General features: G+C 43.3%; 1 protein-coding gene across 1 annotated transcript in view; it reads left to right on the top strand.

Moving 5' to 3' along the window:
* The window catches only part of DAGLA (diacylglycerol lipase alpha), a 188,927-nt gene that overhangs the window by 50,391 nt on the left and 110,893 nt on the right, over window positions 1–27,643 (top strand). Inside the window, exon 2 of the mRNA XM_054972259.1 lies at window positions 20,029–20,151. The gene's annotated coding sequence lies outside the window, so the exon portion shown is untranslated. The remainder of the gene's footprint in view (window positions 1–20,028; window positions 20,152–27,643) is intronic.

Here is a 27,643-nt window from a genome sequence, read left to right as displayed (position 1 = left end):
AAAGCAGGGCTCAGCATGCTAATGCCTTTGTTGCCACAGAACACAGCTATGACTAGGAGACATACAGTGGAAGGAAGGAAGACAACCTCTGTTTTTACATCTGTGTGAAAACTAAGTTTCGGATTGTTGGGAAGTACTTTTTACTTTGAAAGCCAAATTGTTCAGCACAATTAACAGGATTCGGCATTAATGTTAGTTGTGATCTGTTTAGGGGAGCAATGTAATACATGAGCTGTGAATACATGTATTTCAGCTGCAACAATCTTTGCAGTTTCCAAAGCATCAAAATGTTAACTTAGACATTGCAAATCCGACATAATTGAAAACCGTGTAGATTGGTTTGACGAAAGCAGTTGTATGATAAATTTATCTAAAGCACCTACAACAGATCTGTGTTTGATTGTTTCATTTGCATTTTCTAATTTGCAAATTCTTTTTTTTCTTCACTTTTGCTTGTTCTTGGATCAGACAGACTTTTTTTTTCTTTTTTGGTTTGGAGACATTGTCACCAAATCTTGGTCCATCTCCTTACAAAATGATGTTAGAGGAGAGGATATTTAAAATACTACAAGACGTGCCATTGAAAAAAATTAAGTCAAATGTCACGTGTTTGGAAGTAGGCAGTCTTCTTGCTACCCTAGTCCAAGATGTTTAGACATTCAAAAATAATAATCAGCACTCAGAAGGGAATAGTCAGCCAGTTTGGTTGTCATAAGACTGGCATAATATGATCTTTGTAGTTAACAGTAGTCAGCAATCTGGCAGCTGTATTTTGCACTAATTGGAATATTTTCAAAGATAGATTCAAGTGGAACACATTGCAGTAATATAATCTGGTTTGATCACAGCATAGATATTTGGATAACTTGGTTTTCAAGGAAGATCCTTAGTTGACATAACAGCCAAAGCTGGTAAAAATTGCTGTGTACCACAGAGGAAATCTGTTCTCTCTGCAGAATGAGATTTAATTGTACCCTCAGAATACAGAATACTCCCTCCCTTATGGGGAGTGCAACCACATCCAAAACAGGTTGGTTTCTCAGTACCCGAACAGTCACATTATTGGCCCGTAATACCTCAGTCTTATCTACATTGGACTTCCATTTATTGACCCTCATTTACCATGTCACCCCCTTCAAGCAAAAGAAAAGCAACTGCTATATGAGAACGGTGCAAGTGACTGATCAGAGAAACAGTTGTGTAGGAGAGAAAAATGTATGAAGGAAATGAAGAGATGCAAGTAAAAATTCAAGTACATGAGACTAAAGCATTCCTAAGCAAGATATGCTATAAAAAAATTCTAGAAAGAAGCAGTTGTTCTGTTGTATTAGAGTTTGGGACTAGGGGTGTCCGCCAAAATTGATAAATCCATTTTTTTTTTTACCAAATCTGAGAAAATTCCCTAAATTTTGAATCAATTCTCTAATTCATTTTGGGTATTTCTGAAAAATTCATCCATTGTTTTCTATGGGAAATGGGGCTATCTGGTGGGCTGAGGGGTGTCATTTTTCAACCAAACCACCAATTTGGAGGGAACCTACTCCTTTTTTTTTTATAAAATACTTTATTGTTTTATTCCGAATATAACAACCCGTCACCGACATCACCCGCGTAGGGACCTCCAGGCGGTAGATACATAAATATTATTCCATACAATATTATTTCATATTCACAATTACTCCCTGTACAACTCATTCCACTTAGCCTTATAATTAAATTAACCTCTCAATTTCCTATTAACTGACTAATCATCCCAAATTGTTTAAACGTTTCTAAGTACCCCACCATCCTTCTAAACCAATTCTCCTCTTGTTCCCTAACCTTTAACCCATTCATTCTACGTATCTTCATCATAAGGTACTCTAAAACTATTATATTATTCATATTTCCCCTCCAGTGATTAATCGTCAGTTCCTCAGGTTCTTTCCAATTCCTTGCTATAACCTGCCTTGCTGCTACTAACATCAAATTTATCCACTTAGATTCCTCTCTTAACCTTAGCCCTATTCCATCCAAATTAATAAGTGCCATTGCTTTAGATCCCTTCTTCTCACTATCCTCGACGTTTCCATACCAATTTGATCCCAAAACTTTTTTACTAAAGGACAGTCCCACCACATGTGACTGAACATTCCCAATTCTCCACATTTCCTCCAACAATTTTTACTCCCCGATTTTGAAATATAATATAACTTAACCGGTGTATAGTACCATTTCTGTATCATCTTCAGACCTTGCTCCTGCATTAACCTAGATGTAGTAACTAAAGGAGGTAACCTAAACATCATTTCCCACTCTTCATCCCTAATTTTACCTTGAATATCTATTTCCCAATATTCCTTCAAGAATTATCTCGGTGACTTCCCTGTGCCTAATAAAACCTTATACAATTTTGAAACTATTTTTGTTTTCTCCATACTCTTTCACCAATTTTTCAAAGGGAGTAATTAATCTTTTACCAATATCGTTAATTTCTTCTTCCGACAACAAGGAGGAAATTTGGTTTTTTTGCAACCAATTAATCCTACTCAAAATATTATTCTCCTCTTCCACCATCCCTTCTGTGGAGGGAACCTACTCCTGACTGTCCACGAAAGATCTCCTAAGTTTCATGAAGATTGGACTGCAGGAGCCAATTTTATGCCCCCCCCCAAGAAGGTGACCCCACTCCGCCAAATTTTCAAGGGACCTACTTATAACTGTCCTCTAAAGACCCCCTCCCCCAAGTTTCAGGAAGATTGGACCATGGGGGCCAATTTTGCAGGCCCCTGAACAAGGTGCCCACAGCCACTCCATTGTTTCCTATGAGAAAAAAGCCAAAAGCTGACTCCCACTGCAGAAACACACAGCAGGCCCCTTTTTCGGGGGCCCACAAGGCAGAAGCAAACTGCTTTACAGTTTGCAAACTGAAGCAAGGGAATACCTTGTGCTTATGGTTGGATGTTGCTTGATTCTATTCTATGATGTTTCCCCACTGGCTGAACCTGGCTGCTGTGAATGACACTGATTCTGTTGGGCTAAGTTGCAACAGTGTTGTGTGCTTCAGTTTGGTTTGGGTAGAATGGATCTGATTCTCTGAAGTGATGTTGGTTCCCTTGCATCCCTTTGGTTCTGAGGGGATTTCATTCCTTTGCTTCAGTTTGGTTCTGTTGGGCTTTTGCTAGGATGAGCTCAGCTTGCATTTGGGATTGTGCCTTGGCCATGGCAGCCTTACCTCAATGTGTTTCTGCAGCGGGAATCAGTTTTGACTTTTTCCCATGGGAAACGATGGAATGACTGGGGGCACCTTGTTCAGGAGCTCATAGAATTGGCCCGGTGGTCCAATCTTCCTGAAACTTGGGGATGTATTAGAGGACAATCAGGAGTAGGTCCCCTGAAAATTTGGTAGAGTTTGCATGAAAAATCCACCCCCAGTTCCTGGGATAGCCTACAGATACTTTTCCTTATAGGGAAAAATGGAGAATGGGTGAAGTCACCTTTAAGGGCCCATAAAATTGGTCCCTGGGTTCAGTCTTCATGAATCTTGTGTGTGTGTGTGTGTGTGTCTTTACAAGACAGTCAGGAATAGGTTCCCTCCAAATTTGGTGAAATGTTGTTGAAAAATGACCCCTCTAGCCCACTGGATAGCCCCCAGAGTGATTTTCCCATAGAAAACAATAACCGAATTTTACCAATTTGGGAGGGGGAATTCAGTAAAAATTTGAGATACCCATTTTTTAATTCAGAATACCCAGATTTTACCAAGTCAGCCAAAATCTGGTATTTTAATACAAATTCCAAACCAAACTGCTCTTCCCCTATTTGGGATATAAGGAGGAAGCACTGATAACTGGTGCCTTCAGCATTTCAAAGCATAGATCCTCAACAAAAACGTTAGATTATGGAAAGATAGGTGGGGATAGTGTGCCTACTTCATCATAGTACCAGTCTTTGTCAAATGCAGCATTAATGACAGGAGTTGGTGAGTGAAGGTTGCTACAAATGCACACACACAAAATTGTGGATACCTGGAGCTGATAAAGAAAGGCAATAAGGCAGGGGAGGGAACCATGATCTTTAGAGTAAGACATGACAAGATTTGGGAAAATATTCTATCAGCTGCTGTAGAATATTAAAGTGTCCTGACCTAAATCATGAGAGAAACTGGGAATTGAAAGATATTTTTAAAAATGGGGTTATCTAATTAAATAATTAGACTAGAAACAGCTTCTAATTTTCTTCCATAATCTTTCTGGTGGGGAGAACATAAGGGGTGAAAGCACATTCTGTGTGATAGGAAGACAAGTCACAGTTACACTGAGACCCTTGTTACACAGGCTCATGCAGAAGGTAAGTATGCAGATTATGTGCTTGCTGTACATTTGTGCACAATGTACTGTGTGTGGGTGTTGAGTAGGAGGAGTGTGTGCTGGGTGTTTGGAAGTGCAGTCATTAAAGAATCTGGGTACTAAGAGAGAAGCCATTTAGCTCTGGGTTGCTGAAAGGATGCATGCATGATTTAAATATTACACAGGGTTCTTAGCACATTAAGCTTTGCTTGCATATAAGAAAGTAGAATCAGTGTCTTGATTTAATCTTTCTGTTGTCATGTTTCAGATTTCTCATGAGATCTATCTGTTGTGCACATTTAGAATGTTGAATACCGCAGCTGACATGGTGCATAGGAGATGGCACAATATTGTTGTGAATTATTTTTAATTTTTTTAAAAAGTATGCTTTCTTTTTAAATGTTTACAGAATTTCAACAATACAGTAAAGCTAACTCAAACTGTAATATTACAACTGCTGTATGAAAGTTCAATATTAAATCTAAATTTTAGTTTAAAGTTTTAGTTTAAAATTTATTTTCAGAGGATTAATGTTGTTTTAGAGTAAATTTTAATTTAAAACTTACTCTAAAACAACATTAATCCTCTGAAAAATAATAATCCTACTGTTTTCTAATAGCAAGCTAATAGGTTTAAGGTAACTTCTGTGGAAAGGCACTTCCATAACAAAGGAACCATCACCATCAAGTATGTTAGGGGTGTCCTCAGATATGCTGGGCCCAAGCTGCTAGGGCATTAGAAGTTATAACCAGCGTCTTGAATTGGGACTGTAACCTAATATGCATACACAGCAGTTAAATCTTATGTATTTCTACTGCTCTGTTTCTGTAAAAAACAGGAACTGTAAGTGGATACATTCTGTACTAGCTTATGAGCATTGTCATTTTACAGGGAAAACTCACAAAAGCATATTACAGTAGTCAGTCTCTAAGATTATGAGAGCGTGGGTTATGGCAGTTAAGTATGCGCTGTCCAAAGACTGATGATGGAAAATGCATTTCTGGCCATTCCCATCTCTCTACATCTATCTTTTAGAAGTCCAGATGAGGGTTTCTGAGATGTTGTGTAGGTCAGGATGCACAAACTGAGAGCAATGTGGAGACAGATATCCATAAAATAAGAAGATAGGCAGACAAAGCAACATTTACAGGACCGAGGATAGCTCCCAAGAAGCATAGGTATTACTCTGAGAAGAAATGGGACTGCACTGAGCTCTTAAGTCCTGCTCCAGCCCTGATGATTGGAATCTCCTTTTATCCCAAGCTGGTCCTTTAGCTTAACTAGGTATTAATTTTCCTGCATGGTAAAGCAACTAGGCATGAAGGTGAGGGTTGAAAGCAGTCCATTTTCTTTTAATTGTATCTGAAGAAATAAGCTCTAGCTCATGAATGCTCCTGCTGGAATAAATGTTGTTAGTCTTTAAGGAGTCATTTGACTTCTGTTTTGTTGAGCTTTGCTTTCTAACACCTTTCTGGACTCTAGGTTGTACCATCTGCTGCATCAGGAGGGGGGGATTGAGGGGTTGATACGTTAGCATGGAAGCATGTCTTGGTGTAGCATGTGGGTTGCTGTCCATCAAATTTTGCCTTGAGCAGGCTTGGATAAATTGGAAACAATGAAGCAGACTTTCTCTTTTTAAGGTTTGTCTGTAGCAGACCTACAAGTAAGTCCTTACTGACTGCTTTCAAATACCTATGCGAACTGAACTATGCCATGTGCATCATCTCTGTTGAAGTGGTTGCATTAATGATGTTTTCATGGGATTATTGCACAGTGTATAATTGTTGTTTAAAAAGAAAAGATTTATTGTGCTCCCATGTCTGAATAATTGCTTGCAGTAGAAGAACAGTAAATTATTAATGGTTAGCCTTTCAGTCATGTCCTTAGGGTCAAGATTCAGTGGGTAGAGTCCCATTCCCCAGTACCATTTCTATAGAGGCATAGCGACTGAAAAATGGTTAAACAAAAAGAAATTATATACTACATCACATGTGCAACCAGCACAAGGAGGTTTTTTTAGTTTGAACTTTCTGTCTTGTTTGCTGGGTCATCAGGGAGCTGCATGTATGATGGAAACAAGACCTTTCTTGTCTGTTGAGTGACTGGAATCTGTTTAGAGGAGTTCTGTTGACAGGCTACAAAAAGTGCCGTTTGGATTGTCAGTGCATCATGATATCCTAGGGTGATCAGAAGCTGGAAGAAACATAGAAAAAAAGTTGCTGGAGGTTGAAAATGAAAGAAGGAAACAAAGAGGAGAATACAAGCCCTACAAAAATGTCAAGTACTGAAGGAACAGAATGATAATAAAGAAATCAATTCAAAAGAAAAAGACAAGAAGGGGATTTATTTTTTTTTATGAAAAAGTGACCAAATTGAGCCTGTGTGTGATACTTATGTATAAGAAGTGATGGACGATGTACGTGCTCTGTATGCCAAAAGAGTGCTGACTTCAGAAGGGTAGTGGTGAAATGACTAGGTGCTGGGCTACTATACGCTAGTACCAAGCCATGAAGCATGTTATTTATAGCAGCTGCTAAATCAGAGGAGAGAGAATTTTTTAGAGCTATCATTTATGTGAACTGGAGAGCAAGATCTCTTCTCCCTTCTGTGCTGTCCTCTGATTTCCATTTTAATTAGTGATTTTACATGATGAAGGCCAGGAGGGTAGGAGTTGGAAGTTTCCTCTGGAAAGATAACTTTCTTTACACTGATATGAGAAAATTTATCTTTTAGGGGATCTTAAACTCTCTCCCACTGTATTTCCAAGGGTAGAGATTGCAACATTTATTTGATAATGCTATAGTTGCATTTGGAGAACAAAACCTTGAGCCTGTGAATAAACCCAAAGAATTCCCTTTATGCTTAGTTGTACTTCATGTCCTTTTCCAAATGAGTTAAAATCAATTCACCTGTTTCAGAGCTGTATTTGCTAATCTAACGAACCTGTTTGCTAACATGAAGCCATTATATACAGCTCATTAGGTGCAGCAAATACAAGATCACTGCACTAACTGCATATAATAAATATATAAGCGCACAGTTGTTTCTAGATGTTTTTGGTTAGGTAATGTAAGATTTCATTTTGTTTTCTTCCCCTTAGTATCTGGCTATACAAGAAAGATGACCAACATAAAGTAAGAAAATAATACCAGGTTAAGACTAGAGATGGGCACGAATCGAATTATGATCCAAAAAAACGCACGAACCAGGCTGGTTCGTGGTTCGCGAACCCATGGTTCGTTCCATGAACTTCCACGAACTGGTCTACTGGTTCGTTTGGGTCATAAAGGGGCAGCCATATAAACTTTTCCTGCGGCTTGCAAGCAGGTCCCTTTATCAGCTGGTAGGCAGCAGGGGGATTTGACAGTTTAAAGGGTCCTTACCCTCCTTGCAAGTGGCAGTTCTCTTTAAACTATTAGCTGGCCAGCGACGGGGGGGGGGGATCCCCGCTCGCTGCCTGCCAGCTGATAGTTTAAAGGGACCTGCAGCTTGCAAGCCGCAGGGCCCTTTAAACTGTCCAAACCCCAGCCCCTAGCCCCAGCCCCACACTTAACTTGCCCTGCGGGCCCGTGGCATCCTCCCCTCCTCCTATGAGGGGTGGGAAGGCCATTTTTTGCCTCTTCCGCTGCCACGTGGGCCTGCAGGGTGGCAGGGGAGGACGAAAACGGCCTTCCCACTCCTCAAATGGCTGCCATGGCGGCCATTTGAGGGGCAGGGAGGCCATTTTCGGCCTCCTCCGCTGCCCTGCAGGCCCGTGCGACAGTGGAGGAGGACAAAAACGGCCTTCCCAACCCTCATATAGCCGCCGCAGCCCGCAGGGCAAGGTAAGTGGGGGGCTGGGGGCGGGGGCTGGGATTTGGGCAGTTTAAAGGGTCCTGCTGCTTGCAAGTGGCAGGTCCCTTTAAACTATCAGCTGGCTGGCGGAGAGGGGGGATCCCCCCCTGTTGCTGGCCAGCTAATAGTTTAAAGAGACCTGCCACTTGCAAGGAGGGAAAGGGCCCTTTAAACTGTCAAATGCCCCTTTCCCTGCTGCTAAGTGGCTGGAAAGGGGTATTTAAACCCCACGAACCGGTTCATAAACTTGCCCCAGTTCATGGTTCCTGGTTCATGAAAACCCATGAACCACAAACCTTATTGTTCGGTTTTTTTGTGGTTCATGCCCATCTCTAGTTAAGACAGCAATTCTTTTTTTTTTTAATTGGTGATAGAATGTACTCTCAAGTGGTGCAACCCAGAATCCACAGAGCTTTGCTGAGACACCTCCTTGCTTTTAGTGATGATCAGTCATCAGCCTTTTTTTAAAAAAAGACAGCAATCCTGTATCACAGTTCTTTGTGAAGGTGGAATAGCTTCTTTTTCTTGAAGAATATCCAGCGTGAATTCTTACTCTTGTGGGCAAATGTTAGCAGTTTTCTGGTAAAATTAGAATTGGAAATTTTTTAGAAAAGGTTCTAGAAATATATATGATACATTGATAATCAGATTTAGTATGTTTACTTTGATGTACATTTAATAAACACATTCAAAATTATCCGATGTTAATTTTATGAACTAATATGAACTAATAGTAATATTATTAATATAAACTGAAGCATTTAGGCAGGAAAAAAAGCAATTTGAGTGGCTTAAATGTTATATTCAAACTAAATGAAAGTTTTATGTGAAAATTATAGTTTTGGAATAATACTTGTAAAATTTAAAGATAATATGTACTTTCCTTACATTGTTTATTTTGGGAGGAAGGGTCACTGAAAAGTGTGAACACAGAAAGGCTGCAATCCTACGTACATATACTAGGGAGTGAGTCCCATTTCTAAGTACGCTTGCTTAGAATTCCAGTCTAATTTTAGCATGTCCAAGAAACTCTACACAATATGCTGTGGACATGGCTTTCCACTTGTCTGTTTTGTGAGCATTGAACTCTTGTCCTTGGGCATCTCTGGGGTTCATTGCTTGCACAGCTTGTTTGCACCATATCAGATTATCTATTACAATATCCCTTCTACTATGTGACTGGAGACACAAACATAAGAATGTTAACTTTGGCTGTGCAAGTCAAATCAAAACATGTATTCACTACCTAACACCATTGTTGTGCATAATCATCCCAAAATTAACTACAACTTTAAAACTATCAGGGCTGCATATGTTGTACTGGCAATGACATCCATTTGTTATTACAGAACATGGATCTTTAGAAATGGAAAATATTCTAGAAAAATTTCCATTCTGTATTTCTGAAAGTTAGTAGGGTTACATTTCTATCAAGTCCTTTCCTATATTGGTGGCTTTGGCATTTAAACACTGCTTCCTTAATGCTGGGCGGGACACTTTGGAGTGAAACTAGGCTTGCTAGCCTCCAGGTGGTAGCTGGAGATCTTCTGGAATTACAACTGATCTCCAGGCCACAGAGATAAGTTTCTCTGAAGAAAATGGCTGCTTTGGAGGGTGGACTCTATGGACTTATACTATGCTGAGGTTCTTTCTCTCCCCAATCCCTGCTTTCTCCAGGTTTCACTCCCCAAATCTCCAGGAATTTCCCAACTTGGAGCTGGCAACCCTAATTGAAACAGCATCCCTTGTGATGTTGGAATGCAGTTTAGATTAGTACAGGGCTGAAAGGATCTTGGCTTTAAAAAGCAGTGTTTCCTAGGATTTGGAAATGTCTGATAGGGCACTTCACAAAATATTGAATCATAACCACATTCCGTAATAAATTGCAGGGAGTGTGGTTTAGCTAAAAGACTGAACATCAAAAGAAATAGATTTAGGGATCATGTAACGGGAGGGCATGGCTTCCTGAAGCTTAACAAGGTAAGCATTTCTTGTACTAACAGTTGTAAATGGACAAAAGCATGGGTGTCCTTTTTTGAAGACAATTTAAAAAAAATGAGTATCTGCCAGTGATGATTTAGATCTTTGGTTGGTAACTATTTTAGCATGGACAATAGACAAATGAAAGTACAGGTGAAGGATAGAAGTGGGCATGGCATATGAAGTGAGAATGCAACTCAGAGTCCTTTGGGCTGTTGAGAGAACTTTGAGGAAACACTTTAAGCTAGATGGTTGTCTAGACTAGAACAACAAGTTCTCTCATGTCCTACTTTGGGCCTCGCCTATATTATTCTTAATCTTAAATGAGAATAGTGTCTTGCTTCATGCAGAAAGCATCATTGATAGGGCCAGAAGCACTGCCCAAGGAAAAACACAACATAGCTAACCCAAAGTCCTCTTTAAACATTCTGCTTTACGCTGCGCTATCTGTATCATTGCTCGCTCCAGACAACTATCAAGCTGCCACATTTTGCCTCAGCTGAAGTTTCCGGATTGTCTTCCAGAGCAGCCCCATGTAAACTAGCCTTATGATTACTTTAGAATGGATCAGCAGAGTCTAGATAAGAAGCTGAACTGTGCATTAGGTAAAGCTGGGGGGGGGGGGAGTAGATTTGGCCATCACATCCACTTATTTTCATAAAAAAGAGCCAGATGCAACAAACAACCCAGACTCTTAACTGAATCAGATGAAGATAATTAACCCTATCAAGAGTAAGCAACATAATATAATTCAGACGATCAGCCTTGCCAATCAGTATTACCTCAGTCTTGTCTGGAATTGGTTAATGCAGTCTGCTTCATTAATCTAGACTTGGGGGAAAGAATATGAGATTGAGCTGGAATTTGCAACTGATCCTAAGTTCCTTTACATCATACCCCATCCCAGGACAAGAAAATCATAAGATAGTAGCCTAAGGAATCAGTGTCTCACAGATCCAGAGAAGTTAGCCGTGTTAGTCTGTAGTAGCAAAATAGAAAAGAGTCCAGTAGCACCTTTAAGACTAACCAACTTTACTGTAGCATAAGCTTTCAAGAATCACAGTTCTCTTCGTCAGATGCATCTGACGAAGAGAACTGTGATTCTCGAAAGCTCATGCTATAGTAAAGTTGGTTAGTCTTAAAGGTTCTACTGGACTCTTTTCTATTTTAGTGTCTCACAGAGAATTTATTACATTGGTGCTTGATCTGTATGTTAATCGAAGCCATTCAGTCCAACAGAGAAGTCAGTGAAGTCAGGCCTTTTGTCCAGATAACTTTTGTCCAAATAATGTGAATTATTCCACTTGAGAGTTTTTTGTGTCTTGTGATTTCTGCTTTATTTCAGGTTTCTGTAATCCTTGTCCTATTACATTGCTTATTATAAATCTCACCCTACTGATTGCATTTACTTACGCTGTGTAATCTGTGTTGAGTTCCAGTGAGAAAGGTGGATTTTAAACAAGGAAAATAAATACAATTATTGGGATGTTCTAGGGAGTTGTTGTTTTGTGGGTTTGATAATCTTTCAAGATCTATAATATGGAGCCCAACCATATTGAGGTTGTGAAGCAGGCAGGGAGGTATAGGGGAGCATTAATTTGTGCAGACAGTTGGAGAGATATGAGAGGGCTTACCAGTTGTCCAATGTACTACCCATCCCAGAAGCAAGCAAACAGGCTCCCCCTACTTCAACCTTGAAACTGATCGGTGTTATGTCTCTTAAGAATAAGATCTCATTGCTACATGATTTAGTGGGGGAGGAAGTGACTGACCTGGTATTTGGCTTGGTGAGATGGGCAGTGTAAGTCCATCACAGATCAACTCAGCCAGGTTTAGAGTCATTCATCAACTTTGAACTGGTGTATGGTGGAGTATGTTGGTGGTGATTCTCTGAGAGTTTTTTTCCTCTTGCAGATTTTTCCTTTTGCAAATAATTGCTGGCATTGATTGTATGTACTTTGTGTTAGGTACCAGGAATAGTCTGGATCTCCTACTGATGTATCATCTGTCTAGGTCAGTAACAGAAGCCTTGGCTGAACTGAGGGAGATGGTCTTAGGCCTGGAGTTTAAAACATGCATATAATTAATAGCTGCAGCTCTAAATGTTTACTGCCTTCTTTGAGGAACTATTTAAAATGATATAAACGTATTACTATAACACCATTTTAGATTAAAAACTAAAAATGGCCTTTTCTCAAAACTCTAAAGACATGGTAATAATATTAAAATGGAACCAAATGCCCTACCCTTCTCTCCAAAAAGGCTAAAATCCATCAACTCTCCACAAAAGGATTCCAGAGCTTTGCAGATCCGGCCATTCTGATCCATGCTTCTGTAAACTTAAGGCTAAAATATCGCAACACATTCTGTGTGGACCGTATAGCTGGTGTAAATTGTGGGTTGCCTGTTAGTTGAAGCTCACAGGTGGGAACATACTGTTCCCATATTGAACAGCTATATTAACTATCAATATGTTTCCAGGTAAAATTCAGTGTACTGTTTTTGACCTTCAAATTCCTACACAGTCTGGAGTCAGTTTAATTGAAGGACTGTCATAAGAACATAACAAGAGCCCTGCTGGGTAAGACCAGTGGTTCATCTAGTCCAATATCCTGTTTCAAACAGTGGCCCCTAGTTACTCTTGAGGGCCAACAGGGCATAGAGCATGAGGCCATCCCCTGATGTTGCCTCTTGGCACTGATATCCAGAGGTTTGCTACCTGTGAGTGTCGAGGTCCCCTTTAGTCACCTGTTATGATCCTGCTTGTCATCTCGGATCCTCCGAGGATCTCTTTTTGGTTGAACCCATCCTTCAGGCCATCTGTTGACTGCTGTACACTTCTGATCTTTTTTGGTGATGGCTGTAATGTTATAGAATTCCCTGCCTGAGAAGAACAGGGGCCCTTGTGAACACTGGTTTTCCAATTTAAATGTTTTCCATAAGGACAATCAAAACTGTAGACCCTATCATTCACAAACAGATCTATTAAGTGCACTTACTGGGAATGTTTAGCTATTTTATTTCTGATGGATATTCTGAGAATATTGATAGCATAGCACTGCATTCAGGTTGTGTAATTTGTAGAAGAGGCTAGACAGGTGTGTGTGTGTGTGCATGCATGCGCATGCACATGTGTGTATCTGGGGTTGTTCTCTCACAGAAGAAAAATGTAAAAATGCTTGTTGCCATCTGGTATATTTTGGGATGAATATGAATTTAACAGGAATGAGACAACAGGATTAATCAGAGATGAGTATGGCACAGTAGGCTCTGCAGAAATTTGGTTCTCTATTCTTCTGTCCCACAGGCCCAAGTGCAACCCCCATGTGGGGTGGTTTTGGGGTGTTGAAGGAGAAATAAGAAGTGGTTCTAATCCCCTGCTATTTGATTTCCCCTTTCTTCCTCTGTTATGCCTGTAAGCTAGAGTTGCCAGCCCTGGAGAAGACAGGGTTTGGGGAGAGGGGAACCTCAGCAGGGTATAACTTCATACGGTCCACCCTCTAAAGCAGCTATTTTTCTCCAGGGGAACTGACCTTTGTAGTCTCAAAACCAATTGTAATTCTGGGAGCTTTCCAAATCCCACTTCAAAGTTGGCAACCCTACTATGAGCTGTCCACAAGTTGGCATCTCATTTTAGAAACAGATATTTTCAGCCCACTTTCTGCAAAGAAAGCAGTATTCTGAAGATGCTCTAATAGTAACCAACCTGTATGTATTGTACCAGTGCCATAATATTGGGAGGCATTTTATATTGGAGGTCTTTTCCAGGCCTGAGTATTCCACTTGCCTTGGGAGAAGACTTTCTTTTGATGCTGAACATGCTTCCCTCTGGTTCTTCCTCGAAATATCACTAACGGCTATGAGCATGCTGGGCAAGGTAATCAATTAAACTGACAGCTTTATTTCATAGTGGCATCCGTTCAGAATATATGCTATGAGATTTATTCAGGGTTAAAAAAAGTTCCTTTTTGTAAGTAACCATAGGCTATAATGCCATCCCCAACAAGCTAACGATATTTTCTAAAGATGAAATCACGTCCTCCAAGGAAGAACAATCTCCAGATTGTGAAGATACATGCTCTGCGGCAGAAAGAGCCCCATTCATAGGCTTTAAAATAGCAGCCCGACAACTGATGATGTTTTATACATATTCTAATTGCTGATTTCCGCTTGAATTTGGTATGGAAAGTGCATACCATCTGGTCTTACTTGTTGTAACTGTAGTCAGAGTAATATAGTTTGGAGGACTCTGCAGGGAATGTGTGTTACCTGCAATGCTTTTGTAAGTTAAGAGGACACTGGTCAGAGAATGAACAGAAATTTTCTGCCAGAAATGAGATCATATCTATTAATATGTGGCTTCTTGGGGTTAAGAAGATGTGGTATTTATACATTTCTTTTTCTGGTTTACTGAGATTGTGTTATAGAATCTACATGTTAGAAATAAGTATCACAACAGGCTTTAGCTGAGGGCACCCCTTTGCAGATGGGAGACTGCACTTAATCACATCAGAAACTGAAGTAAGGAGACTCTTAGAGACATAAGCTATAGAAGCGGTGAGACTCTGGTGCCTGCTGTGGCTGGATGGCACAACAGGGTAAATGGGAAGGGAGTATGTGGAAATATTTTGAAATTTGTAGGTCAGTTTTGATCCAAATGAGTTGCTAGAATTGCTTTGTGAATAGTGTGGCTGTTCTATATTTTTTAGTATGTGTCCATAATATATATATATGCCTGTGTATATTACTGGGACTTTTGGAGCCAATTAAATTAAGGGTGTTGATTGACTTAACTGTAAGAGTAAAGGATTAGTCTGATGATGTTTACCTGAAAACTTCTATAGAACCCTCTCATTTTGTGTCTTCCTATCAAAATAATGTTGCTGGCCGTCCCTGAAGTTAGCAGGTGGTCCAGCCACCTCAGAGTTGACAGAACTGTCAGATTGTAATGCCTTGAAATATGTAGCATTAAGCCTACTGTCTGATCTGTGGGTGGAAATGGCAAATACATCAGGAGAGCTGATCACTTAAAACCACAGATGTCCCTAGCATACTGTCACTCTCCAAACTTGTGTAACTGTTGGCACCACAAGGTAGAAGAGGTTTAGACACTTTGAATTAGCTTTCTGTGTACTGTTTTGTGGAGGAGCATAAAAAGCACTCCAAAATGCAAAGGGGTAAGAAGAGTACATCTCAATTCCATATATTGGCCCTAATCCAGCTACATGTACATGCAGCTGCTAAATCAGATAATTACAGATAAGCACCAGTCTGGTGTTCAGTATGAGGAATAGAGCCAGGCCTCACCTGTGTTCTCTGTCCCCCAACAGCCAATCAGGACCATTGCCAATTTTCTAATCAGACTTGTATGTGCACAGCATAACCCTTGAGTCAGGGAAGGATTCAAGTGTGCATTGCTTAACTGGCTAGGAATGTGTGTATTGAAGCCCACTTCCACCCACATCTGCCCTGTAACTGGATTGAGGGTAGCAGGTACCTTCACACTCAAAGTAACATGAAGAAATGGGATAGTCTCTAAGTTATCCTATATCCTGTCACCAGTTGTCTCTGATCATTTTCCTCATTGCTTTTCATCATCTTTTAAAAAGAAATACTGGCATTCTTATAAGGCCTGATCACAGCCACAACAACAACAACAACAACATTTGATTTATATACCGCCCTTCAGGACAACTTAATGCCCACTCAGAGCGGTTTACAAAGTATGTTGTTATTATCCCCACAACAAAACACCCTGTGAGGTGGGTGGGGCTGAGAAAGCTCCAGAGAATTCTGACTGTGACTAAGCTGGAGCAATTGTTGTGGCCAGGTGGAGAGAAGGGAGAGGAAACCGAAGCTCCTGTGTAATAGTGCTGGGGGCTGTTGCAGGCCAGCGCCAAGAGTGGGAGGAGAGCTAGGAGGCAAGGTGACAAAATACATCAGACAACCACGATGAAGTTAAAATCGGCCACAGCTTTATTGATTACAGCTCGCAGAGCATTGGCACTGCATAGGGCAGTGATCTGAACATCGTCTGACCCACCTGTCAGCTGATGACCGCCACGCCCCCTCAGACCCCTGCTGAAGGGGGGAAAGCATGGGATGACAATTAGGGGGGTACCACTGGGTGTGCACCCCTCTGTGGATGCCCTGCCACCTGGGAATGAGGTGGACCTGACAGCCCCCAAGCTGGGCATACACCTGCCATGCCCCACTCCCCAGAACCCTTAAATGAGGAAAAACTCACAGTCCCTATTCCCCCCCCCCAATGGATCAGTGCCCCATACCCATACTGCCTACTCTCTCCAAAGTTGTGACGAAAGGGAGGGCTGTGTGGGATGCTGACAAGAGCTAACTGTTGAGGGGCGGGGGCTGCCTCCCTCTTAAGAAGAGGCAGCAGACCCACGCCAAAAGTGCGCCTCCCAGGTCCATAGCCCTGTTCTCCACCCCTCACTGCCCAGGCCAGCCTGATTTAATTGGTATTTGAATCTGGGCTGCGCAGTCTCTGCCCCCATTAAGGCTGCTGAAAGCCTGTGCTGCCTCTAATGTGTGGGCTCCCCTGCATCCTGCCCTCCTCCTGCACTGCTTGCAACTGATCCCACAGCCAAGTCTGGGAGTCTGCATTACTGATATCCTTTCCTCATTTGTATGTTCATCCACCCACAGCATAAGCTGTCTTTCACACATTCTAACATTTTTCTGCCACAATATTCTCTCTCCTGTCATGAATACACAAACACACAAATACCACCTGTTCTTTCTTTCATATGCACCTATTCAACAGATGTTTCACCTCACATAATGACCACATTCTCAGATACACACATGCACACATGGATATGCAGCATTGCTCACTCAGCTGCTGTTCATTGCAGACAAACTGCAGTGTGGAAAGAGGTCATTTTGTGATTTTTATGTACTAGTTACTCTCCTAAAGTTTGCACTAGTAGTCTGTATATTAACCAATCCAAACCTAAGGAGAATTACAAGGGGAAATAATCATTTGCACTTCCTCTGTACTTGATTATTTAATCGTTTAGAATTGTATCCTTATTTATTGTTCCAGAATGCCCACAAGCAGTGCAAGGCCTGACCTGCTGTTGTTCCCCAGCAACTGGTCTTCAGTTAGCAAACTTTCTCTGAATTTTGGAGGTTTAATTTAGCTGTTTTGGCTAAAAGCCACAGACTTGATCTAAAACCTCTTTAAAACCATTTAAACTAGTAGCCATTGCCACCTCTTGTGGCAGTAAATTATGCTTTGTGTGAAAAAGTACTTTCTTTGATTGCCTTTGGTTGGTTGAGTCAGCTGCCTATCAATTTTGTTGGGTTCTTGGATTATGGGATATAGAAATAAAATTGTCTGTTTACTTTCTCTGTAGTAACAACTCATATTTTTTCACCTCCCCCACCAAAAAAGTACAGAAAAAGTTTTAAATAATGTATAAAAACTTTGGCCCATTTATTCCAGTATTGTCTTTTTTCATTGGCAAGAGGTCTCCAGCAGAGGTTATCCTCTGCCCTGGTACTGAAGATCCTTTTAACTAGAGAGGCCATGGATTGAATCTGTGTGTGAATTCACATGATATGAAGTATTTGTGGCCACCATCAGAACTTTCTATCTCTCATGCACTGGGAGGTCTATGCCTCCCAGGAACATAAGGCTGCATTCCAGTCATGACCATGGCATGTATGGGGATGGAGCTTGAGCCTTCCTGTTGAGCTGCTGCTTTGTTGAGAAACATAATGACTACATGTAATTTTCCAGGTAGAACAAATAGCAGCTCTCTGGGAAATTTCACTTCTCAAAAATGGTACTGAGGGGAGGGTAAAGATGAAGCCACTTCTTTATGTGTGCTGTGGTCATGACCACAATATGGCCCCTGTGCATCCAGGAGGCAGAGAATTCCTGGTGCATGTATGATTCAGAGTTCTTGTGGTGGCCGTGAAGACTTTGTATCTTGTGAATTGACCCTAATTCTCAGCACCCGCTGTCTGAGATCTTTTAACTGGAGATGCCTAGATTGAACCTAGGACTTCCTGCATTCAGTGCAGGTATTCTACCACTGAACCACGAACCTTCTCTTATTTAAAGTAAAAGTGTATTTCATATCCTTTCTGTGTTTACATTATTGGGAATGAGTTGACTTAGGGATAATGGTAGAGCAGTACTTGCACTGCACATGGTGTCTCTCATATCTAATGGGATACTTATAAGCCCATTTCTGTAACTTGTTGCTATGTTCAGCATTTGTATTTATTTAAGTTCTTCTGCCACTAACGCCAGATCTAGTAGCAGGCTGGATTTAACTCAATCGCCTGGATTTATCTGAAGTCTTATATCCCTTAAGCAGGCCTCGTTTTTTGCTCTTTACACTAAGCCTCCAACATGCAGTACTGCTACTCCCCCACTTTCTGCCATACCCTAGATAGTGTGTCTTAGGATCAAGCTAAATGTGCAGGGTTTTTAAAGAGTTCCCTGCAGCTACATGGCAGCTTTGGGGACTAGCCATTAAAAAATAAAGGAGAGCCGAGCCCAAATGGTCTCAGAATGCCTCTGCAGGGGGAGGTGGTGCTCCTCCGTCCCCCCTCAAGCTGTTTCCCTGTGTCACAATAGAATGGAGGGAGGTTTTTTCTCTCTGTTTTTTCTGATCCATGTGGAGTATTCTGTGCACATGGAGCAGTATAAAAACTCCCCCCATGCTAATTTGAAGGGGAGGGAGGAGCCCCTCCTCCCCCAACTGAAGCATTCTGAGGCCATTTGGATACTCCTTTATTTTTTTAACAGCCACTTACTTTTTAACTGCTATATGGCTGCGGACACCCGAATTGGGTCTGGGGAACCCAGCTTGACCCTAAGAGGATCAGTGGTGAAAAGGTCTGGAGATGCCATTTCTTTTGAAAATTCCAGTTGCTCTTTTACCAAGAAAATGGCATCTCCCGTGTGTTCTTTTGTTTCCACAATGCCAACAAAGGGTCTGATGACCCAGAGCCCTTCCAATCTTTGCTCCTGCAGTTGAGCTTATTCGTTAGCTTGGTTTAATGTGCTACCTCCTGCGATACTTTCTGGGAGATTCCATAAAACGCCATATGCTAACAGGTTATGCACTTGTGCTCAGCGAGACATAGAAACCCTGGAACATGTTTTTTTGTATTGTACTTATTACTGTGATATACGTCCCACACTCGACCCGTTGTTGAGAGAGCAAATTGGAAAATCTGATAAATGTAAAGTTATCTTCCAATTGACTACCCAGAACCAAAAAGTTATCGAAACTGTAGCTAAATTTTTGTATCTTGCATCTATGAGGCGAGTTGTGCATTTGTAGACTGAGTTCTGGTTGCATCGAGTGTTTTTGTTAGCATGGATGTAATGCCAGTAAAGGTTGCTGCTGCTGCTCCTGCAGTTACAATACATTGTAAAGAAAGTGGGTGTCTGATACTTATGGCGGTATTCTGAAATCACTGCTACTATTGCCGCTGCTGATTTTCTAGTGGAGAAAACAAGGTGGCATTTATGTTGTGGCTGCACTTGTTGTCTGAGAGCTCCTTCCTTAGCCTCTTTTACTCTCTTGTGTTTTCTGTGACAGCATTGCATGCTGTTACTTCCAATCCTCCTTCTCCTAACTCATAGTCTCCAGGAACCTAGAAATTAATCTCTTTCTTCTAGACAGTAGCAAAGATGTGGAAGGGGTGAAGTCATGACTTCCTGCTTGAATTTCTCAGAGTACCCCTAGTTGAATTAGTGGAAGTTCTTTCCTGGAAAAGGGAGGTACTGTGGTGGTGGTAGTGATAGTGGTCGTCGTGTTGAGGATGATGACAACGATTACTGGCTTTGTTAGTAGACATTCACTATGTTGTTCTTTTCTCTCCTGCTTGGGGTTTTCAGTGGCTACGTCAAGATTATGCTGATACCTTCTTCACTCATGAAGTCTGCATTCATGGACATACAGCTTTTCCTAAGACACCTTTTTGGGCCAGAAGAATGTGCTTCTACTGGACTGCATGCTATGTAAGCATTTCTTATTCCCATTGCTCTCTCTTTTTCTGTGTTACCTTGAAAATCCAGTTTTCCATTTCAACACAGTTAAGGTTTTTTTGAACACGTGGATTTTATCCCTGGCATTGTACAGGGCTCATAATTTAACAGATAGGTTAACCTTTGACATAATTTAACCATGAGGGTGGTTAAAGTGTGATGCAAGTTTCCCCATCTCTTTAATGCAGGCATGTAGGTGAATTTGGATTCTAATCTGGTTGTGGGTATAGAACGAGCGTTGAAAATTTTTAAAGGTTAATTTATCTGAATATTTATTTTTTATTTATACCTTACTTTTCTCCCCACTAGGGACCCAAAGTGGCTTTCAACATTTCCGCTTTCTCTATTTTATCCTCAAAACAATCTTATGAGGCAGGCTGGGCAGAGGTTGCATGGATGAAAAGCTGTGATACTGTATATGTAATGTAAAGGTATTCTTACTACTCCATAATTCTAGATTGCTGCAGGATCTCTGAATGTTTAATACATTACTAGGTTCCTGAATTATTGGATTTTTCACATATAAAACATGATTTCACTCTTCCTTGAACTTTGTTACATTTTAATATGTCTTTTTAATTTAGCTTTCTTACTGTCTATATGCCAGGGAAGCCAGAAACTTGTTTGCTGAAATATCAGGTTGTCAGTTGCAAGTGGAACTACTCTTTCCTCTTCATTTTCATATGTTTAATAATTTAACGCAAATCAGGAGTTCCAATATTAGTCATATTGTGAATATTATATTTGCAAAAATTAAAAGGATACCCTATCTCAAGGCTACTTTCCCCCCTAGATACGAGTGATAGCAATGCTTATAGTTTGCTGCAAAATATCATTAGTGGAAATGATTAATGGTGACAAAATTCAGGGCATATAGTAAATTACATCTACTGGCTCAGGTAGGAGGATCATTTAAAAATAGCTAATGCATATATGTTTACAAAGCTATAGAAGGAGAACTGAACACATGCTGATCTTCATTAGATGGGAAGGAAGGGCTAAGAACTCTTGCCATATTTGGTGGGCAGGGGTAACATGATGGGAAAAGAAAATGAAAAATATTACCGGACTGTTAATTGTGGGTAGCATAGTATGTAGTAATTATTATTTCTCAAACGGTTAGGCAAGATGGGTAGCCATGTGTCTGTAGCAGTAGAAAAGAGCAAGAGTCCAGTAGCACCTATAAGACTAACAAAATTTGTGGTGGGATATGAGCTTTTGAAAGCTCATACTCTACCACAAATTCTAAGTTTAGACAAGTTATTTTCAAAAGTCATTATAGAGAGCCCTATGGAGTCAAGGATAAATTATAGAAGCCCTCCAAGAATATTGGAAAGAAAACACCATCTTTAAAGCAGTAGCTTTATTATTACTTTAATAAAGTATGGAGTATTTAATTCTAAGTTTTTCTTAGCCTAAGTAGTATGCATAAAAATTCAATGAATGCCAGTCTGACCATCATAATTCGGTTTATACACGAGGTAGGATCCATGAAATGGGAAAAGGAAAAAAGGGTAGGACAACACTTATATTTCACCTTATTTCAGTTGCAAAACTCCAAGCATCGTATATAGGAGTTCCAGGAGGTCACTTTGTGTCCGGGGGGTCACCAACCTCCTGCCTGCCATTTCAAGCGCTGATTACAGCCACTCGAACCCCTAGCAGGCCTCCTGGAAGAATGGCTTACCCCGTTTGTTTGAGACTCACCAGTCTCCGGGTTCTTTCACCTGGGGGATTCTGCACACAGTGTCAGGTCCACTGTATACCTAAACTGTACTGACTCCATTTTCTAATGCTTTTAGTGTCTAAGTGCTTTCTCCCCAGGTGCACCAGTTCCCAGGCAGCATTCCCACCGGAGGAGACTGTTTTGTCTAACACCGTTCCACCAAGCATTGGCCTTGAAGGAAAGCAGCTTCCCAGGACTGAGAGATGTTGTTTTGAGAACTGTGGGGGGGAGGCTAATCCAGATGGGTATTGTTACTCTGTACCTTATGCTTGCTCTTCATTGGTAACAATGATCATGTACCATCCTGAGTCTCCTATTCAGGACAGTGGACTATAATGGACCTTTTCTGCAGTAAAGTTTCCTTTTTCAAACAATGGACTTGTGTTTGCTTCTAAAGGGAACCCTGTAGTGAGAGCCTTATTTAGCCACAGTCTGACATTTTGTTACCAATCATGTCTGAGTCGGGCCCAGCGGAATCCAAGGTTGTCCCGGACAGGGATCCTTTGTTTGATCCGTATGCGTCTCCCGACAATCAACCTGTGCAAGCCCAAGACTCCCAGGAGCTGGGAGCAGCCGGGAACGGGACCGGAGCCTCCACTTCTACCCCGCCTCTCATCGACCTCAGCGCTCGGGACGAGACCGAAGGCGACCTCGGGGCAAGGCCGAAAGCGACCGCTCTCCCCTTGATCTCGGTACCCACCCCGTCGGAGTGGGGAGCCAGACCCCGAGAAACGAGAGAGCGCCGGGCAGGTGGACTACATCCGCGAGCTTCGATGGACGGACGCCGAAGCCTGGAAACCGTCCCTGAGCTAGATAGCAGCCAACCATGGCGATATTGGAACAGGACGTTCGAGCAGACGGAGGGGGACACGTCCCGCCGCGGCGCCCTGAGCTGGGATTATTCCGAACTTGCTCCGTGGAAAGAGCCAACGGAAGTTCCTGAACAAAGTTGGGAGCAGATACAAGGTCGCACCTATGCGGTAGATACCAGCATCTCGGCAGTGACGGGTATGGCCAAGGGAATCCTAGCTGCGAGATCGTGAGTCGTTCAAGGGGACCCTCCTCCTTGGGGCCCCTTTTCCCCGGTGAGTGCAACGAATGGAGGTTCCATGAGCGAGCCAAGTCGGATGCAACAGTTAGAAGCTAAACTGATGGATATGGAAGAAAGTTTGGCTCATGCCATTCATTTAATTTCTGCAATGGGAGCAGGAGAGAGACTGTCTCCTGAAGAGATGGCGATACAGATAGCTACCCTCCAAAGTGTCATCTCCTATCCGGTGGAGGAAGTCCAGCAACGGTCGTCACCTACCGGCGAGGGGGGTACCTACTCTGGCGAATCGGGAGAACAACCCAAGGAATTTCCCAAACAGCAGGAAATTCCACCGAGAAGGGATAACCCGGTTGAGCCACCCGGAGAGACTCCCACCGAACCTCCTAACTCGGGATGGGATGTACCGCCAGACGAGACTCCCGTTGAGAGGCCTACGGAAGGGGAAGAAAAGCCAAGTGATACACCGGTGATACCCCCCCGTACTTCTTCTATAACGGTCCGGCCGGACCAATCGGGAGCACACGCGGCTCCATCCGAGGAGGAAGCCCCTCGTCAACCGCGAGAAACTGTTCCCGTCGGGCAACCTTCGGGAGACGGTCTACCAGCGCCACGAAGCCAGTCTTTGCTTCCCAGAATAACGACGCCCGGAGGGGCAAGCCCGCGCGGCCTTCCACCCGTCCGACCCTCGCCGCTGCGGCCCCTCTCACCTCGACCGCAGCTCATACCGTTGCAGCAGCCACAGGACCAGTCCGCCTTACCACCCCCGAATCAACCGGGAAGGCCTGCACCACTACGACACCTCCAACCCCCTCCTCAGCGGCCGATCTCCACTCAACCACCCCAGCCTCCTCCACCTCGACAGCTACCGCCAACGCCTCCCGTGTTACCAGCCCAACCAAGACTGCCGCCACCTGCTCGCCCGCCACTGCAGCCTCCGGCCCAACCGAGACCACCCCCGGCAGCTCAACCACGGCAACCTCCGCCAGCACCGCCGGCCCAACCTCTGCCGGCACCGCCGGTTCAACCGCCGCCAGTACATCCGCCACCGTTGCCCCAACCGAGACTCCAGTTACCTCCTCCCGCGCCCCAGGCGCAATTAAGACTGCCGATGGACTTCTACCCAGCACCTGCTCCGAGACAAGAACTCCCGATGGGCTGGGTGAAACTGGAAGCCACCTTCGATGGGGATCCCTCCAAACTGGGATTTTTCTTGGTACAAGTGGTACAGTTTTTCAACCGGTGGGGACACCTTTTCGGCAGTGAGGCCAGTCAAATTGAACATCTTGGATCTCGCTTACAGGGCAAGGCAGCGGATTGGTATGTAGGACTATACAACGTTGGGGCCCCAGAACTCGATACTCTCCAGGGGTTAGTGGATGCTATCCGAGCACAATATGAAGACCCCTTAGAAGAAACCCGGGCCCGAACAGAATTACAAGCCATCAAACAAGGCAGCATGTCAGCAAGAGACTATGTCACAAAATTCCGGCAATTAGCAGCCAAGTGCCCTAGGTGTGAGGAGTCCACCAAGATTATTCTGTTCAAACAAGGACTTAACCCGAGACTTTTGGACAGAGCCCTCATGCAAGACAATCCCCCCACGCTGTTGGGTTGGATCCAACTTGTTTGCGAAGTGGAGAATCGCATTTTGGAAGTCCGTTTGGTTGAACAACAACAACAAACGGGACAAAGAAAACCATTGACTTTACAGAAGGGAGGACGGGGAGCTGGCTACGCCACCCGTGGAGCGAGAGATGCTAGATGGCAACAAGGGCTGTGTTTGCAATGCGGACAAGCTGGTCACTTTGCAGCACAATGCCCCTACCGGCCTGTGCAAAGACCTCCGCTTCAACTACGGCGTCCAACCCTTGCTCCGTTTCCTAATCTCCAACGCCCGATTCCCGCACCACGAGCGAATAGAGGCCGCGGCGCTTCCCAAAGGCCAGCCTCAGAGAGAGGGCTAGAAGCGGAAGAAGTTATGGAATACGACCCCGCTTCCCCAACCGCAGAAGTCAATCCAGAAAGTCCCCAGTCGGGAAACGAGATGGATCTGTCGTAAAAGGGCCCAAACGACAGATCCGCCCCAAGCCAGTTCCTGCACGGAACCGGCCGCCTGGGTCCATCTTATTCATGCCAGTGACTCTAATCAACCCAGAGAGGAAGATGCACATACGGGTGCAAGCTCTTATTGACTCAGGCTGTTCGAGAGACATCATCGCCCCAGCTCTAGTCAATGGACTAGTTTTACCAACTCGGGATTTACAAAATCCAGTAATCTTTGAGCAAATGGATGGTACCAGCATGAACCCTGTCACAACTGAAACCATCCCAGTGATTACAGGCATGGGACCACATTGGGAGAAGAGGTCCTTCGTCATCAGCTCTACTGCCAAGTACCCGTTAATTCTAGGCAGCAAATGGCTATGTGATCACAATCCCTACATAGACTGGGCACAAGGATGTATTACCTTCAGTCATGCCAACTGTACAAATCACCGTTGGAATCAAAACTGGGGCGAAGATCCAACTCATAATGAAAAGGCCCTTCTCACCCAAGAAGAAGTCAACCAAATACCCGAACCGTACTGGCCTTTTCTAAATGCTTTCTCTGAGGAGGAAGCTGATACTCTACCCCCGCACCGACGAACGGACTGTGCTGTGGAAATTTTACCCGGAGCCTCACTGCCCAAAGGACGACTCTATCCCATGAGTCTCCATGAACGCGAAGAGCTCCGGAAATTCATCGACACCAACCTCCAACGAGGGTTCATCCGTCCAGCCACTAGCCCCCACGCCGCTCCAGTTCTCTTCGTAAAAAAGAAGGATGGGGGACTCCGACTGTGCACGGATTTCCGAGGACTGAATGCAGTGTCCACCAACAACGCCTATCCTATACCGCTCATCCGAGACCTTCTCAACGTCGTGGCCCAAGGTAAGATCTTTACGAAATTAGATCTAAAAGATGCTTACTTCCACGTTCGTATCAAGGCAGGGGATGAGTGGAAAACCGCGTTTAATACGCCCCTCGGACAATATGAATACTTAGTTATGCCTTTTGGATTGACGGGAGCCCCGTCTGTATTCATATCCATGATAAACGAAGTTCTACACGAATTTCTGTACAAAGGGGTGGTGGTGTACCTTGATGATGTTTTAATTTATTCGGATACCGAGGAAGAACATATTCAAATGGTACAAAAGGTCCTGGCCACCTTGATGAAGAATAAACTGCCCATCAAGTTGTCCAAATGTGAATTCCATAAAACCGAACTCACTTACCTCGGGTATTGTATCTCCCAAGAGGGTCTAAAAATGGATCCAGCCAAAATACAAGCGATCCAAGACTGGCAAACACCCACCACCCGTAAAGAACTGCAATCCTTCCTGGGTTTTGCCAACTTCTATAGAGACTTCATAGCAAACTTCGCCCAAATCACACTCCCCTTAACAGAATTGCTGAAAACAAAAGATAAAGGGGACCAAGCTAAAAAACCCTCCTCCAAACTGCAATGGACCCCCGATTGCCAAACTGCCTTCGAATGCCTAAAAAAGCAATTTGTAACGGAACCCGTCCTCTCCCACCCCAACGAACAATCCCCTTTCGTAGTACAAGTCGACGCCAGCGATACGGCGATAGGGGGGGTTTACTACAGAAGGGGGAGGATGGAAGATTGCGGCCTTGTGCGTTCTTGTCTAGAAAATTTTCGGAGGCGGAAAGGAATTGGTATGTGTGGGAGAAGGAGGCTTTTGCAGTAAAAGCAGCCCTTAGTAACTGGAGACATTGGCTGGAGGGGGCGCGATACCCTTTCGAGGTTTGGACAGATCATAAAAATCTAGAGGCCCTCCGAAGCCCACGCAGACTGAATGCCAAGCAATTGCGATGGGCGGAATTCTTTTCCAAATTCAACTTCACTCTAAATTATCTCCCGGGCAAAGCTAACTTTTTGGCGGACGCCCTATCGCGCATGCCCCAACATAAGAGCAAACGGGAGGAGACTGTCGACACGGTCTTCTCGCCTACGCAACTTGGGGGCGTGGTGACTACTCGCAGTCGTGCCAAGCCGCCCCTCCCGGCCAACCAGGAGTGGAAATCGAAACTTAAAACTGAAGTGGAGAAGGAGGGGGATAAAGCTCCGCGAAACAAACTGACCCAATCCCCACACGGGGATTGGCTAGCTGGGAGCAAATTTTATGTCCCAGACAGCCTCAGGCTGGAGGTCTTGCAGCGCTGTCATGATGCTCCCACTGCCGGTCATTATGGGTATCTGAAAACTTTGCACCTAATCCAAAGGCAATTCTGGTGGCCGGGCATGCGCAAAGACATTTCCCAATATGTTAGTTCCTGCCCCGTTTGCCTCAGCGCCAAAACCAGGAAAGGAAAACCTCCAGGTCTCCTGCAACCATTGGAAACGCCAAACAGACCCTGGGAAATAATATCTATGGACTTTATCACTGATCTACCCATTTCCAAAGGACATAATTGTATTTTAGTTGTGGTAGATCTGTTCTCCAAACAAGCTCATTTTATCCCCTGTACTGCTATACCCTCCGCTCGGAAACTAGCGGATTTGTTTTTAAAACACATCGTAAAATTACATTCTTTTCCGTCCAAGGTGATTTCGGATCGCGGCGGACAGTTCGTTGCCAACTTCTGGCGGGAACTTTTGAAAATGTTGAATATTGAGCAA

The sequence above is a fragment of the Eublepharis macularius genome, chromosome 2 (genome assembly GCF_028583425.1).
Source record: "Eublepharis macularius isolate TG4126 chromosome 2, MPM_Emac_v1.0, whole genome shotgun sequence".
NCBI classification, from domain to species: domain Eukaryota; kingdom Metazoa; phylum Chordata; class Lepidosauria; order Squamata; family Eublepharidae; genus Eublepharis; species Eublepharis macularius.
Note: the sequence above shows the minus strand (reverse complement) of the source record. Positions and strands in the feature narration are given on the sequence as shown.